Consider the following 16,585-nt stretch of genomic DNA (forward strand, 5'->3'; position numbering starts at 1 on the left):
ATAGAAGCATAATTTCTGATTCTCTGCTCATTGCAGAAAATTAGACATTCCTTGCTAACCGTGTGTAGTCTCCTCCCCACTTTTAATGGTAAGGTCTCATTTTGCAGCCCAGATGGCCCAAACTCTGGGTCCTCCCCAGATTACAGGCTAGGATTACAGGCATGCGCCACCAGCTGACTGGCTACCCATACTTTCATTTCTTCTTTTTTCCCCTCTTTTTATTTCTTTCCTTTTTCATCTCCCCTCCCCAACCCCACCACGGGGTTTTGCATGCAACCTTGCCTGATCTGACCTCACTATAAAACTCAAGCTAACCTTGAACTTTCAGCCCTCTTGTCCACCTTTGCCTCCCAAGCCCTGGTCTTGTCAGTGTGCCATCAGGCCTGGGCTCTATGTTTCTTTTCTTTTCTTTCTTTCTTTCTTTTTTTTTTTATTAAATAACATTCCTTGTCGTGCATTTCCTTTGCCTGTTTTTATCATGATCTTTTTTTCTAAATTTTCTTAGTTGTTTCTAAAGGCTCTTTGCATATTGAGAATATTAACCCTTTGCCTCCTGGGTTACAGCTCCTGTTTTGTATATGGTTTGATCAGTGCTCTTACATAAAAGTGGGTTATAATAATACTATTACTAATATTATCATGTACTAATATTGTTTTCATTATTTCCACTCCGTATGCTTGTGAAAGTCCTTATCACAAGGATAAAATGTGTTTCTTCGAGACCTTATTAGAGATGGCGAAAGAGCCCACTGACAAATTCTTTTCAAAATTTTACTTCAGATTGTCCTTAGGAAGGGAAGCCAGCCCCAGCTAAGAAACACTGGCCTGTGCTTTGCCACTCTCTACACAGCAAACTCTCATATGCAATAGCTTTAGATCCATTTCTTAGTTTTCTACTCCAGTCCAATAAGATGATGCCTGTTCTTGGGCTGGCAGTCATCAACTATTTTCAGTATTGCAGTTTAATATTCATTTTAAAAATCATTTCTCGTTCTCCAAGACTCTTTTTTTTTTCTTTTAATCCTCCCCAAATAGATAATCTTATTGAAAATCAGACATTACTGAAACAAGAGAGACCCTGGCCCAATCTGCGGGACAGGATCGCCAGGACACCTTAACATCAAGGCAGTGTGACTGGGGTGAGGCCCGCAGGCCCACAGCTGCCTGGGGCTGATAGGTGAAAAGGCGCGAGATAGGGCTCAGGAGTGTATCTCTCTCCAGCTCATCGGTGGGACCCCGAGGGAAGGAGCTACAGAAACCAAACCCAGGGGGAGGCAACAGAGTTTGGACCTGCGGGTACTGAGTTGGGATGGGGAAGGATGGAGGCAGGACTCGGTACCTGTTCACAGGTTATACTTCTGCTGCCCCCACCCACAGGTGTGCTGAGTACAGGGGGTTAACCATGGGGAGCCTGGAGTAGGTGTGGGAGTCCTATCTGCCTGGCTGACTGCTGGATCACACACACCAGCACACACACACACACACACACACACACACACACACACACACACACACACGGCAGGGAACTGAAGCCTCTCTCACCTCTAAGAAAGGTCCCGCCTCTACCAGGGGATGCCAAGATAAGCCGGCCGGCCAGGGCTGCCTGTCCAGAAGCCCCAAGAGTTGTGCCAGCTCACAGGGCCTGGCCCTGACTGTAGTGCTGTCTCCAAAACATCAGAGATTTCTATCTCTTTCAAACCTCTATAGAGCATACCTGGCACTGGACGGGGTGTGTTTCAGGACTGTCTCAACCGTGAGAAAGCAGCCCGAACTGGCCTGGACCCACAAGCGATCTTGAGAAGGGCACAGGAAGTGCACAGGGAGGTTTCACACAGTAGCTTACTGATAGGACCAGCTTCTTGCCTTGAGAAAGGCTTGGACCTGTGCTCCATGGATGGAAACCTGAGGCTGAATGCTCCCCTCCCCCACATACACACACACACACACACACACACAAACCATCCCAGCCAAAGTCTCCAAATTCACCCTAAGTAAACTAGTTTTTCACATGTCTGTTCTGGAATAAGATAGACTTGACCTGTCTTCACAAGCTGCAAACTGGGCTCAGTTATGTGCTGGACAGAAATTTGCAGATTCTGGGAACGGGGGCTGGGGTGGGGTGGGATACTAGGATATTCCCATGTGTGATCTGTTTTTTTTCATAATCTTTTTTACTTTCTTACTTGTTTCTAAAGGCTCTTTGCATGCTGAGAATATTAACCCTTTGACTCCTGGGTTACAGCTCCTGTTTTGTATATGGTTTGATCAGTGCTCTTGCATGAATGTGAGTTATAATATTAATATTATATATATTATAATATATTTGGCTCTGAAAAAAAGCCCAAAAGGAAGAAGGCTTTAAAAACACTTGTCTCATTGAAGAAACTCCCTCCAACTTCTTGAGACTCGTGACCTCATCTTCACTACATCCCTAGCATTTCTTAGCAACCCCAGGATTCAAAAACCCTACCAGCCCAGGGTAAGGCTAACAGCATGGGACATTTGTGTGGCTTCAACACCAGGCAGAGGCAAATTCTTACTGCATGCTCTGGCTTGTCCCTCAACATAAAGCAAAATCTGTGTGACAAAGGTCATAAAGTAGTATTTTGTCTGGGAAACAATCTGGTGTTATTCCAGTCAAAAAGGCCCTCATGACCCCAAACTCACCGGCCCTGCCCCTGCCCCGCCCCCAACCCGAGAGTCAAGGAAGGCTTACACAGAAAAGAGCAAGGAGGCAACCATCACTTGGTGTCTGCCAATCTAGGGCTCTGCAAAGCAATACCAGGAACAGCCTCCCTATCTCTGCAAACCATGTGTCTTCTACGTCTGCGTGCCAGGCATTTTCTTATCATCCCACCTCATCAACCCAGTGCCTTCTACCCATAAATTCTGCCCTGTTTAGTAGAAACTTCTGAAAAGTCAAGGGGGAGAGACTGGGGCAAACCCAAGCTTGGCCTGTGAAGGTCCCTGTGTCTCAAGGATCTCCTGCAGACTACGCTGGGAAAGCCAGCATGGCATGGCAATCCATTCAGTAACATTATCACACTGTCTTTAGCCGTGTTTGTGAACAGGGCTGTGTTTAGTCTAACACTGTATCTCGGCTCATTTTTGGACACTTTAATTAAGTTGTGATGGGGGAGGAGAAAGGCATGTACCAAAGTACCCTGTGTCAGAGGACAATTTGCAGGAGTCAATTCTTTCCTTCTCCTATGAAGGTCCCGGGGATGGTGTTTATGTCCTTGGCCTTAGCGACAGGCACCTCTAACCCACTGAGTCTTCCAGACAACCCTATACTGTGTGTTTATATAGGAAGCATTAATAATAATTTAAGACCTCAAGTTTAAATTTGGCATATTTGGGATTAAGAGCCAAAAATAACCTCTTGGGCTTTATTATCCTTCTTTTATGTCATACACTTCTTTTTTATTGGCTTTAAAGACCCCAAGGCACAGGTCCTAGATTTCATGTGGAGAGCCCATTCTCTACACCCCCTGGAGCCTGGGCTATCCACTGTGACATCCAGATATCCTGAGGCTGCAGGCTTTCCTGTGGGAAGAACTTTGAAAGCACACACAAAGATGTATTGAGGTCTCTAAATAATTTCTCTACATTTAAAAATTTTTCTTTTTATGATGAGGTCTACTTGGGTGACATGGAGTGCACACGGAGGTCAAAGGACAACTTACAAGAGTCGGTTCTGTCTTTCTACCATATGGTTCTTGGGATCAAGTCTAGGTTGCCAGGTTTGGCTATAAGCCCCATTTCTAAACAACGTTTAAACACTCACTCACTTTGGAAGAAGCAATCCAATAGATATCTCTCAGACTGGTGTGCCAGTTGAATGTCTCTGAGTACTTCCTCCACCCCTGGATGATATGTTCCTCTTGTGCAGGCTGTGACCTCAAATGGCTTTCTCAACTTCTCCAGTGCCTTAATCATCTCTCAGGAAGGTGTAAGTTCCCAACTGAGTTATTGTGAGCAGTAGATGAGCTAAAGCAAGTGGGGGTCAATTAGTGCCAGTTCTGACTAATTTGTGCCACCCTAATTAGCATCTGATTTCCCTTTGGCCAAACTCATCTCAAAATTATATAACACAGGAAATCTAAATTGTATTTATCCATTCCATAATTACATCTTTAATTATAAATTAAGTATGCACTTCAAGCAAAGACCAGACCAGAACACGGGAAATGAAGGCAGAGGGTTAGAAGTCACAGGTTACCAATTCACAATGTGCTCTTTATATAACACAAGCAAAGCAAACTCATGAGAGCTGGGCTAGGTAAATTTCAGCCTTGAAATACACATATTTTATGGTCTCTGCAAAGAATAAAAGTATCTTCATTTCAACCTCTACCTTAGCTAGAGCCCTATCACTGCTAAATAACAAAACATAACAGCTGGGCTGGAGAGGTGGCTCAGAAGTTAAGAGCACTGACTGCTCTTCTAGAGGTCCTGAGTTCAATTCCCAGCAACCACATGGTGGCTCACAGCCATCTATAATGAGATCTGGTGCCCTCTTCTGGCATGTAAACATACAAGGAAGGAATGTTGTATATATAATAAATAAATAAATAAATCTTTAGAAAAAAAACATAACAGCTAAACCAAGCATTGTGGAAGATGGGGAATCCAGACACAGTTCAGCTTGGCTGGCCTTCTCTGCTCCACCGCCAACAAGTAGGCTCTCACCTGGGGCTGGAAGATTAACTTCCAAGATGGCTGACTCCCACGGCAACAAGTGGGTAGCTGAGATATACCACAATGTACCATTTTAGGAAACAATCTAAATTTTTGGGGGGGACGGGGTCTCTCTACATATCTCTAGCTGTCCTGGACCTCACTATGTAACCTAGGTTGGCCTCAAACTCACAGAGATCTGCCCACCTCTGCCTCCCGAGTGCTGGGATTAAAGGTGTGCACGACTACACCCTGCAGCTGTCCGAATTCTTTTACATTAATTACCTTTCCCATGAAGGATGGATCTGAGTGATAAGCAGAAGCTGTCAGTGTCTTAAGGCCTGGACCTGGAGATTGGCTATTTCCGACGATGTCCATGCAGCAAAGCCAGTAAGGGCGCTTGAGGGAAGAACTGCCCAGGTTCCACAGCTGTGGAAAGAGGGTCAAAGAATCCATGGCCGTTTTCCAGCCATCAGTCAACCCTTCTTAACACCGGTCTTGCACATTGGGCACTATAGACAAGTGTGTCCTGCTGTCTGCTCACCCTCCATTCTCGTCCTCTCTCCCCTCCTGCGCTTCTTATCCCTACATCCCAGATCTTGGCCCACCCCTCACACCTGCTGGTACTCAGCGCTAGCGACAGTCTCAGGAGTTGCTCCATGTTTTTATGACTTCATGTTAATCAAGAGCCTTGGAATCTAGCAGACCTGGGTCAGATCCAACTTGCTTATTAGTTAATAGGCCTTGTTTTTATGTCATTTAATATTGGATATTTGGGTCTTCAACTGAAATGAAAAAGATACCTGATAAGTTTAGAGAAATAACACATTTCGCAAAAACTTTAAGTTTGACAATATCAAATATTAGCCAAGGTGCAGATCGAAAACGTGATGCTCACGAGAGAAGCTCCTGGTTTAGTCAATGTCTAAACTAAAACCAAAGACTATAAAATGCATAACTCTACCCTTGGGCAGGAACACCCAAGGAGACTCTTATAAAAAGCTAATGAATGGTTCTATCCCCTACACCACACCCCTAATGGAGCGCTAATAGGATTCCTCCTCCTCTTTCTCCTCCTCCTCTTTCTCCTCCTCCTCTTTCTCCTCCTTCTCTTTCTCTTCCTCCTCTTTCTCCTCCTCCTCTTTCTCCTCCTCCTCTTTCTCCTCCTTCTCTTTCTCTTCCTCCTCTTTCTCCTCCTTCTCTTTCTCCTCCTCCTCTTTCTCCTCCTCCTTTTCCTCCTCCTCCTCCTCCTCCTCTTCTTCTTCTTCTTCTTCTTCTTCGATTGAACCTAGGGCCTTCCACATGCTAGGCAAGTGTTCTGCCAACTATCTATATCCTCAAACCAGAAGAACTCTTTTGAATTGCCCAAAATTTGGAATCACCAAATGTTAAGGAGAGCAGATAACAAATTGGCCAGAGCTACCCATATTAACAGCAAGGTTTTCACTGTCATGTCGAGTAAAAAGGAAATAATGTGTATACGACTATATAAAGTATAAGATCATCTAGTTATGGCCTACAAACATGCAAAAGGAGGTTATTCATTCTTAGGGATATGTACTTGCGTGTAGTTAAAAACAGAAGAAACATCCAAGTCCAGAACTCTCAAAAAAAAAAGAACTCTCAAGCCGGGAAATGTTTGTCATTTTATCATCTTACAACTGTGTAACTTCTGAAAATTGTTTATTGTGTGTGCATGTGTGTGCACATGTCACAGCACACATGTGAAAACAGAGGACAACTACATGGACTCAGCTCTCCCCTTCCTGGTTTACTTGAGCTCCAGGGTTCAAATGCCAGCCAAGCCCCTTCAGTCACTGGGGTGTCTTAGTGGCCCCATAACTTTTAATGGTTTTAACTATGCAACTTTGAAAACGAACACAAATCCCTCAGTTGAAATGCTGCCGGCTGTTTTTGTTTGTTCCTCTCACGCAAAGATTTCATTGCACTTTGCAACTCCATACAATCTGGATGAAATGTTGAGTAGCAAATTGTAAACACAGTCTTACGAAAATGGTAAGATAAATGTTTCTAGTGTGGGAACCAAGAGTGCTCACTGTTTTATTTAATTTCTCTGTTATTACTTGGCCAGGTTTTGCACTTGGATGCTGGAGGCTGACCTAAGCTTCCTACTTTCTAAGTTCGCGCTTCATGACTTAGTTAGACCCAAGCCTGACTTATCGATTCTTTATACCTTTCTATGGATGAAACACTTAACAACAACAAGTTGGTAGTTTGCCTTTGGGGTTTTTGTTTTGCTCTGTTGGGTTTTGTTTTCTTGAGGCAGGGTCTCATTCTGCAGCCATGCTGGTCCAGGAACTCACAACAGTCCTCCTGGCTCATCTCCTGGGTTCCGGGATCACAGGTGTGAGCCACCGCACCCATCCTCGGTATGTAGCACAAGGCCCAGGGGATAACAGCACCTACTTATTCCTTGTATTTCCTGAATTCCCCACTCCATCCTTAAGATAGGGAACCGTGCTCCCACTTCCACATAGCTCAAACGGGCTTAAAATTAGGGTCATGAAAAGTACTAAGGGCCAATTACCTGGATTTGAACCAAGGGAGCTGCAATAAATGTTAAGAACAGTGCCCCTTTCTGAAGGTGGTAAATCAGATCTGTAACTATGCCAGTGGTCACACGCTAGCAGTAGATGGGGTTTTGAAAGTGATGGCTTGAAAGCAAGTCATACTAAAGTACATTCCTGGTTCCATTTACCCAGTCATACCCAATGGACTCTAACCAGAAGTCCTGGTATGCTCCAAGCTGCTTGTCTTCAGGATTCTCAGCCCTGCAAGAATGTTGAGTTTCCACTAGAGATTTAAACATCTTGACACCCAGGCTTTACCTATGTGGAATCACAGGATTCCTGGAATAGATCTATGCCCAAGGTCAAGGTGGGTCCAAATGCAAAGACTGGGCTGAGAATCACTGAACCATCGTGTCCTTCCGGGAGAATGAAGGCCCTAAATAAAGGATGCTAACTGTGAGCTCAAGCTGTCATTCTTTCTTATTGCTTGAAGTTTATACAGCTCAGGCTAATCAAGGATTCAGACTCCGTGAAGAGACTATGCAGGCTTAGGAGTGTCACAGAGAAGCCCAGGGGTTGACACCTGTGTATCTGCTCTCCCCATGATCCTCAGTAGAACTCCAAATCCTCCGGACAATAAAAGCACATCTCAGGGCAGAGCGTGAGGGAGACGAGGCAGTTATTCTTTACCGTGAATGAGAAAAACAGGAATCCAATCATGAAGTCTCCTTAGGGATTAGTGATCCACCCACATGCGCGATCTACCGGCTGGTCCTCACAACGCTTGCCCTCACCAGTGCTAGCACTGTTTTGGGGCCCTGTCCACAAAACTCACCCATACAGCTCTTCTGCGAAAGGTTCCCTTGTTGGTAACTCCATCCCATCCTTTCCCCCTCCTGCCTTCTTTTTCTGCCTCACTGATACCTTGGTGTCTCAGGTGCCCGGTCAGCATTTGACAGCTACTTAACAACTGAAATTCAAAGACTAGGTTCTCTGTGGAAAAAACTATTATGGGGGCAGGGGCGGAGCAACACAGCGGGTAAAGTGTCCCCGTGCAACGGAGGGGACCAGAGTTCAGATCCCCCACACCCAAGAGAACGTCAGGTAGGTATAGAAGCCCACCTATGATTCCAGCAGCCCAAGGTGAAGATAGGGGATCCCTGGAGCAAGCTGGATAATAAAACTAGACAAAAATGACAAGCTTTGTGTTGAACTGAGAGAAGCCGCTTCAATGAATAAGGTGGAAGTGATTTGAGGAAAACACACATACAATTAAAAAACAAAACCAAAAAACAAAACAAAACCAAACCCATGATTTCTGTCTCCTGACTGGATCCTGAGGCATCCTGGTACCAGGAGTGGGGTGCGCACCCACTCTCTGCAATCCACACACACCTGAGTAGTTCCTGCTCATCAGGACTCAGTAGTACAGTCAAACTTGCCAACTGCTGACTTTCGGCTCTGGAGATGGCAACCACATGCTGAAGACAGAACCAGACAGAAAGAGCCTGTCTTTGCGCCCCGATTCCCCTAGAGCTGTTAGGACAGACTGGGATTTTTTTGCAGTGGGGAGAGAGGTTTCGTGTCATTCACAGCTCAGCCTAAACCGAAGCAATACAAGGTCACACGCTCTTAGCTCAGACTTCAGATGAAGTTACCCAGGTTCAGGAAAACTACTCGTCACATCACACACTTGAGAGAAGATGTGTGGAGAAGCGGGGCCCAGGAGACCTTGCCAGGAAAGTGGCGAAGTCTAGGCAGAGTGGCACAAGCTTGTAATCTCAGGAGTTGGAAAGCTGAGTGAGATCCAGGGATGCCACAGTTCAGCCTGAGCAACATAGTAAAATCTAGGGAGGAGGGAGAGGAAAACAGGAAGGGAACCGCAAATCATGAGCAGCAACTGCAAAAAAAGACTGTTTCGAAAACGGCATCGGTTACTAAGCATGGCAGAGGGCCGAGGTCAAGTATCACACAGGTCATGTGCACTATTGTATTTAATCCTCATGAAAATCCTGGGGCGTCAGTGTTATCGTCATTGCCAACCTCTCGATGAGCAACCGGCGCTTAGATAGACAAATCAGCCTCCCAGGCCACCCAATTGGAAGGAGTAGAGCTGGGAACCTGAGCCCAGACAGGTCAGTCCCAAAGCCTGTGCTTTTCAGCCTCCTGCTGCATAGGCGAGGCATCCCACTGGCAGTGAGATCTCTGCTCCCACGGGAAGCTAGTGCAAAGCCTTCCTCTGTGATCAATGGTGATTCTCTGTGGGAAGAGCTAGACCCATCTAACGGAGAAGCTAGATTCTAAGCACAAGTGCTGCTTACCCAGTCTCTGCTCCCGTGCTGGTGTGATTCTCAGAAGGCTGCTAAGGCTGAACACACAGGGGTCAATGGAGAGCTTGCCAGGAGCCAAGATGTGAGGTAAAAGAAAATTACCTTCGTCCCGGATCAATAAAACACATGTGCGACCCGGCAAAGGACTGTTCACCTAATAGGCCCTATCGATTAATATTCCCAGGAGCTGGCTCCCCAAACATTTTAATTGAAATTAAATTTAACAGAGGCTCTTAGAACAAGCCAGAAGTCGATGGGTACATGTTTTCAGGCTGGAGAACATTCTCCAATGGTTCTTCACATGGTCTGGACTCCCTCCGGGAACCCCCCCCAAGGGTCTATTGTCCTTCACACTAAACTACAAAGTACTAGTTCACTTGAGGAACTGAACTGGGAATCCAGCTGCCAGCCGTTATTGTGCAAAGCAGGGCACAGTGAGTTGAAAATTATATTTTTCCAATTAGCACAGTGGGAAACACTGTGAAGCATTCAGCTCCAGCCTGCAATTAGAGAACATTTGCTTCCAGAAATAGAAAGACTGGAAGTGGAGACCTGCTATCTAGGTCTTCGGCAATAAAATCCCAGGCAGGGAGACCTGCTACCGTTGCCCAGCAGAGTGTGCTCAGCAGAGACCAAGCGCCCCCCCTCCCCAGCATCCTTCCTGGCTATCACAACAGCCCAGCCTTCAGGGCCAGTACCGCTGGTGAGCAGCCCGGGTTTCATCTTAGTCCTCAAGTATACTCCATCACAAAAGCAGGCTTGGGAGTAGCATCTCTCAGATGAAACAGTAAAAGTTGAGGGGATGACAACCTGATGGCTCAGTGGACAATGAGCCTGCTGCACCAGCATGAGGACCCGAGTTCAAAACCCCGGCATCCACGTACAAGCCAAGCATGGCAGTGCGTGTCTGTGGCACCAGCCACTGGGAGGCAGACACAGGCAAATTCCCTGGAGCTTGCTGGCCAGCCAGCCTCACAGAAACAACAAACTTCAGGTTCTGAGAGACCCTGACAATATAAGTTGGGGGCAATAGAAGTGGACACTTATGGGCCTCTGACTTCTATATACGCATGTGTGCACAAGCGTACACATGCACAGATCAATCAAAAAGTAAACAAGAAACAAGAGAATTTAGCTTTCTTAGCCCAGGCGAAGACTGGGGCAGATGAGCAATAGAAACAGTTTCATGCCGTGGGGAGTGAATTCGCTGACCTTATCAAGAAAGTTAGAGCACTAAACCCGATTTTAGTGAAAGCCAAGGGAGAGCGTAGGTAATCAGGATGTGTGCAAACATCATATATTACCGAAGAGGAAGGGATCAACAGAGCAGGCCCTCGGTACCAGGAGGTTTTACAGGGCACATCAGAGCACTCACTGAGCAAGTTTTGACGCGCTACCTTTGCTCTGCAAGCAGCTTTATACTGCCTGAAGGTGAAGGAGGCAGAGGAGGGCAAATGCTTTTATTTGCTGCCAAGCAGGTAATAAAGACTGAAAGGCCGTCTTGGCCCAGTGTGACCCAGCTTGCAACACTTAAGGCCCCTTGCAAATAAGCACGGGCAGGATTGCGCAGTGTTCGTCTATTACGATAGGAGGCTTATCAGTGATTTGAGATTGACATTCAGTCCAGGAATGAAGCCATTTGACTTCTAGACGCCAAGGGGGCTTACCGAGAATAAACAGCTCAGGGATGGGGTGGGAGGACAGGAGGCGTTTGGGGGCGAGTTAACTAAAACTAAGGATGTATGGGAAGCCTGATGCACACCCACTACTCCGCAAGCTCTTTTAAAATATAGTTTTAAAATAGATCATTATTATTATTTTGGTTCAAAAAATTTTTCTGTGTAGCCCTGGCTATCCTGGAACTTGCTCTGTAGAACAGGTTGGCTTGGAATGCAGAGATCTGCCTGCTTCTGCCTCCTGTGCACAACCACCTCCTGGCCTTAAAATAATAGTTACATCACTTCTCCCTCTGTCCAACTCCTCTTACACCCCCCAACTCTCAAGTTGATTGCCTTTTTTTTTTTTTGAATGTGTGGATGTTTGTGCATGCTGAAATATATAAATGCAACCTGCTGAGTCCATTTCTGTTGTTTGTGTGTATATGATTTGAGGGCGAATCACTCTGGATAAGACAACCAATAATGGGACCTCATACCTGGGAGAGTCTAATTCTCCTTCTCCCGGCAGTGATAGTTGTCTAGAGTTCCTTGTCTAAGGGTGGGACCCTGTGAAGTTTCCCCCTTTCCTCCTTAACCTAGTCATTGATATTTCCATTGTTCTGGTCTTGTCTAGGCAGCCATTTCCAGGGAAGACCATGTCACAGCAGACTTCCTGGAATTCTGGCTCTTACCATCTTTCAGCTCCTCTTCCGGAACATTTCCTGAGCCACAGACACAGGAACTGTAATGTACATGTGTTATTCATTGGGGCTGCGATCCTCACAATCTGCTGATCTCTGCATGTGTCCAGCTGTGGTTTTTGTTATGGTTGCCATTTTCTGTGAGAAGTGGCTTCTTTGATGAGGGACGATAGCTACACTTCTCTGTGGGTATGGGGCAAGATTTAGAATGGAGTAGGGGATTGTGCTGGTCTGGTGAAGCAGGGGTAGTAGATTTTCTTCTAAGGTCCCTGACCTCGCCAAGACGCTGGCTAGGTATAATTTTTTCGAAAGGAGGTTGAATGGAGACACCACGCATGGATGATGAATAATGCTACTCTCACAAGCCAGGCATGGGCTATTAAACAAAAGTCCAGAGCCACGCTCAGGATACCTCCCAGGAGTCGTTGGTCATAGAGGTCACAGAGGTCTCCGAGAAGTACAAACTATGGCCATTGCTCTTGCCTGCCCCCTAGTACCCACTTACTTGTGGGTCTGTGAGGGTCTACTTGTCTATGAGGACACCACATACTTCGGTTGCAGGACATCAAGCTGGAACTGACCTGGAAATGTCCTTCTTACTGGCTGCTTTCCTAGGGTCAGAAGGTGCTATGCAGGCCACTGACAAAGTCATCAATCGTCTTCCACAGTTGGATCCTGGATGCGACAATACTAACCCACCAGGCAAGACGTGACTGTTGGGGCGACGGTGGGACGAAGATTATGGAGTTTGTAACCAACCACTTTCAGCTCGAGGTCCACTTTACGGGAGGGAGAATTAAGGCATGGTTCTGTAAACCTCCCCAAGAGCCCATAGCCCGAGAGATCCTTTAATCCCAGCACTTGGGAGGCAGGAGGATCACTATGAGTTTGAGGCCAACCTGGTCTACAAGGTGAGTTCCAGGACTTCCAGAGCTCTTACACAGAGAAACCCTGTCTTGGAAAAAAAAAAAAAAATCAGTGGGTTATTTTTCTTTTAGGAAGACATGAAAAGAGGAGGAGGGTATGTTGTAAAGAGGGACTACAGACAGGGTAGGAAGGGTAGAGAAGGAAATGGGGTGTACACGAATATGTCCAAACACATTATAAACATGAATGAAGTTGTCAAAGAATACATTTTTTTTTTTTTTTTTTTTTTTGCTTGTTGGTTGGTTTTTCAAGACAGTGTTTCTCTGTAGCTTTGGAGCCTGTCCTGGAACTAGCTCTTGTAGACCAGGCTGGCCTTGAATTCACAGAGATCCGCCTGCCTCTACCTCCCAAGTGCTGGGATTAAAGGCATGCGCCACCACCGCCCAGCCAAAGAATACATATTTTAAAAAGAGTTTCCTTTTTCAGAAAGATTCCACAACTGAACATGTTAATATATATGAGCATGGACAAAATTCTTTAAAAGGTGTACAAGCTTTGACGGCACTTTCCTGTGGGTAGTGAGTCTGAGAAGCGGAATGCGATGAGGCTGTCTCATTCCTTCCCACACCTAATTGCTAAAATGCTTTTTATGTAAACATTCAGGACATTTTCCCACCTTGTGCATGTGTGTGTGGTATATGTATGTGTGGGAGGAGGGATGCTCACCTCTATTGCTCCCTGACTTACATTTTCGAGACAAGTCCTCACTGAACCCTGAGCTATTTTTTTTAGACTGGCTGCCAGCAAAACCCTCAAAAAAAGACCCTCAGATCTACCTGTCTCTGCCCCTCAGCACTAAAATTACAAGCACATGCCAGCATATCCAATGTTTTTAGTTTAATATTGACTAACTTCATGGGGATAACACAGATGCCATGGTGCACGAGTGGACTCAGCCTGACTTATGGGAATTGGTTCTCTTCTTCCATCACATGGGTGCCAAGCTTCAGGGTGTCAAACTTGGATCATCAGTATTGGCCACAGATGTTCTTATCTGACAAGCCACAGATGCTCTTATCTGACAAGCCACGGATGCTCTTATCTGACAAGCCATCTTGCCAGCTTTTTTAACTCCTTAAAAAGATTTATTTTATTTATTTATTTTGTATACAATATTCTGTCTGTGTGTATGCCTGAAGGCCAGAAGAGGGCACCAGACCTCATTACAGATGGTTGTGAGCCACCATGTGGTTGCTGGGAATTGAACTCAGGACCTTTGGAAGAACAGGCAATGCTCTTAACCGCTGAGCCATCTCTCCAGCCCCCTTAAAAAGGTTTTTAATATTCTTTATTCACTACGTGTGTGTGTGTGTGTGTGTGTGTGTGTGTGTGTGATATGTGTATATGGGTGTATGTGGCGGTCAGAAGACAACTTGGTGGAATTGGCTTTCTCCATTCACTTTTATGTGGGCCCTGAGTACCGAACTAGGGTCTACAGGCTTACCTGGTAAATACCTTACCACGCTAAGCCTTCTTGCCTGCACATGATCAAACAAGAATAACTCCTCCACAGTCTCCGCCTCCTCACCTTCCCATCTAATCATGAGAGATTTGACTCCTGAGGTTATGCAAGTGCTACAACAAATGTTCTCGTTCATTTCTGCCGTGGTACTTTTAACTTACTTCCAACTTCAGCTAAACAATTTGCAAGATCTCTAGATGCAACAGCAAAGGGTTATCTAAGAGAAGCTTTAAGAATTGAAATAATGCCAGGTGTTGATAGTGCACGCCTTTAATTTCAGCACTCAGGAAGCAGAGGCAGGTAGATGTCTGTGAGTCCAAGGCTAGTCTGATAAACAGAGAAACCCTGCCTTGGAAAAAAAAATGAAGTAATGTTGTGTCTGTAAGTAAGGCTGGACTGATAAGTTGTGTCTAATAGTAAAAACAATGTCCATTCAAGGCCCAAACAAGCCTGGAGCACAGTCCAATGGCAGTGGAAGCTGACCTAGTGTTTCTACTCCAGGAAGGAGGCAATTCAACTCTGTCATCTGCGAGTGCAGGAACAGGTACACAAACCCAGTCATCAGCAGACTTTGGAAGTGGAGCTGGACCACTGATCATGAATAACTGCTATTTTCTAAATGTGATTTGCAGACTCGAGAGCCAGCGCCGAGTTTGCACTTTACGCAATGACTCACACATGAGTGACTGACGTGTGAACCAGGCTGTTGACCAGTGTTTACCTAAACCACAGCAACTGGAGTCCACCATCAGCCAAACAAAGCAAAGGCTGCTTATGCTGAAGACAGAGGTTATACTATGTGTGACCACTCTTCTCACTGAGCCCAGAACTCGGAGCAGTTAGACTTTCACCCTTCTGAGTTTTCCTTTGGGGTCCCCAACAGCTCAACTATAATCCCCCTACATCTGCTTTCTTCGACCTCAGCAGAGCTGAAGAATGTTCATGGCAACATCTCTGGTCAGTAGCATCTACTAACTTTAACAGTCAGTCATGTCTATAATACTTTCACATGTGGAGACGGGAAGACAATCACCCCGGTTGAGAACCACTAGGGCTGACAACCAGATTTCTCCCAATACAACTGGCCGAAAAAGAAAAGGGGTGACTTTTAATATGTTTATGCTGCAGTAAATACCAAAACAAACAAGACAACTTAGAAGTAGTTTTCTCAAGAAAGGCAAATGGAAGCAATGGACCTGTCTTTTACTAAAAATCTTACCACTGACTCTTAATATACACATGACTTTAATTTTTAAGAAAAGGCAACATCTATCTCCAAAAATAGGCCAGGGTTCTTACTAGCATGTGTCCCTACCTACGGCAGCCATTAATAGAGAAGAAAATGCAAACTCCTGCCACCTCCCATCTTTAGGGACTCCTCCTCCTACTTGGTTTGAGTCCATCTTCTATGCTAGAAGGAAGGTTGGGGATGGCACTGTGCTTTGTGCTCATAAAGTGGAAGGCCTTGGGCTTTCGTGCCATTGAATGACCAAGTATACAAGGCAGGCCCAGCTCTCAGCATGCCCTTCTGACTCTCAGGTCCACCTAAAAATAGTTTGAAGGGGGAAAAAATTGTTTTCCTTTTTTTCTTTATGAATGCCAGGTTAGTTAATCTTAATTATTTTTAATTGTGTAGGGAGGCCAGAGGCTTCGGATTCTCTAGAGAGGGCAGATGAAAGGGAGGGAGAGAAGAAAAAAAAAAAAAAATATATATATATATATATATATATATTTAACTTGGAATGAAACAAAAAGCAGGAGATAGCACTCCTGGGAATCTTAGGAGGGAATGGGGCAGTCTTCCCATTGTACTCCATCATACTGCCATCCTGAGCCTCGAGCTAAGGTCCACTCTCTGCCGAAACTCACCAAGCACTGAAGTGTTCCAAACTAAGGGGAAAACCTGCCACAACATTCACGGGGACTAAGTATCAATAACTCAGTGCCTGATGGCAAGGAGGAACATATTTACTGAGAATTCTCCAGGGAAACTGACAAGATAGAAAGGCAGATAGTTCTTAGGCATAGCCTTCTCCTGGTGTGGTCATGGATTTTATTAAAATATTCTATAAAACTAAATGTCCAGTAATTTTCAGAATAGACCCCATCAACTTAGTTTACAAAGAAATACATTTTTCATTAATTGTTCTGATGAAGAGCAAAACCCACCATAGCAAGGCTAAAGAACCCCAAACTTTTTTCTCTGCAGTGCCAAAGATTAAACCTGGGGCCTGTGTGTGGCAGGTGAGTACTCTACCTGGGTTCTATCTTCAGGCCTACAAGCAAGAATTCTTAG

The sequence above is a fragment of the Microtus oregoni genome, unplaced genomic scaffold (genome assembly GCF_018167655.1).
Source record: "Microtus oregoni isolate MIOR12 unplaced genomic scaffold, Mior012 000020F_ref0000438, whole genome shotgun sequence".
Classification (NCBI taxonomy): domain Eukaryota; kingdom Metazoa; phylum Chordata; class Mammalia; order Rodentia; family Cricetidae; genus Microtus; species Microtus oregoni.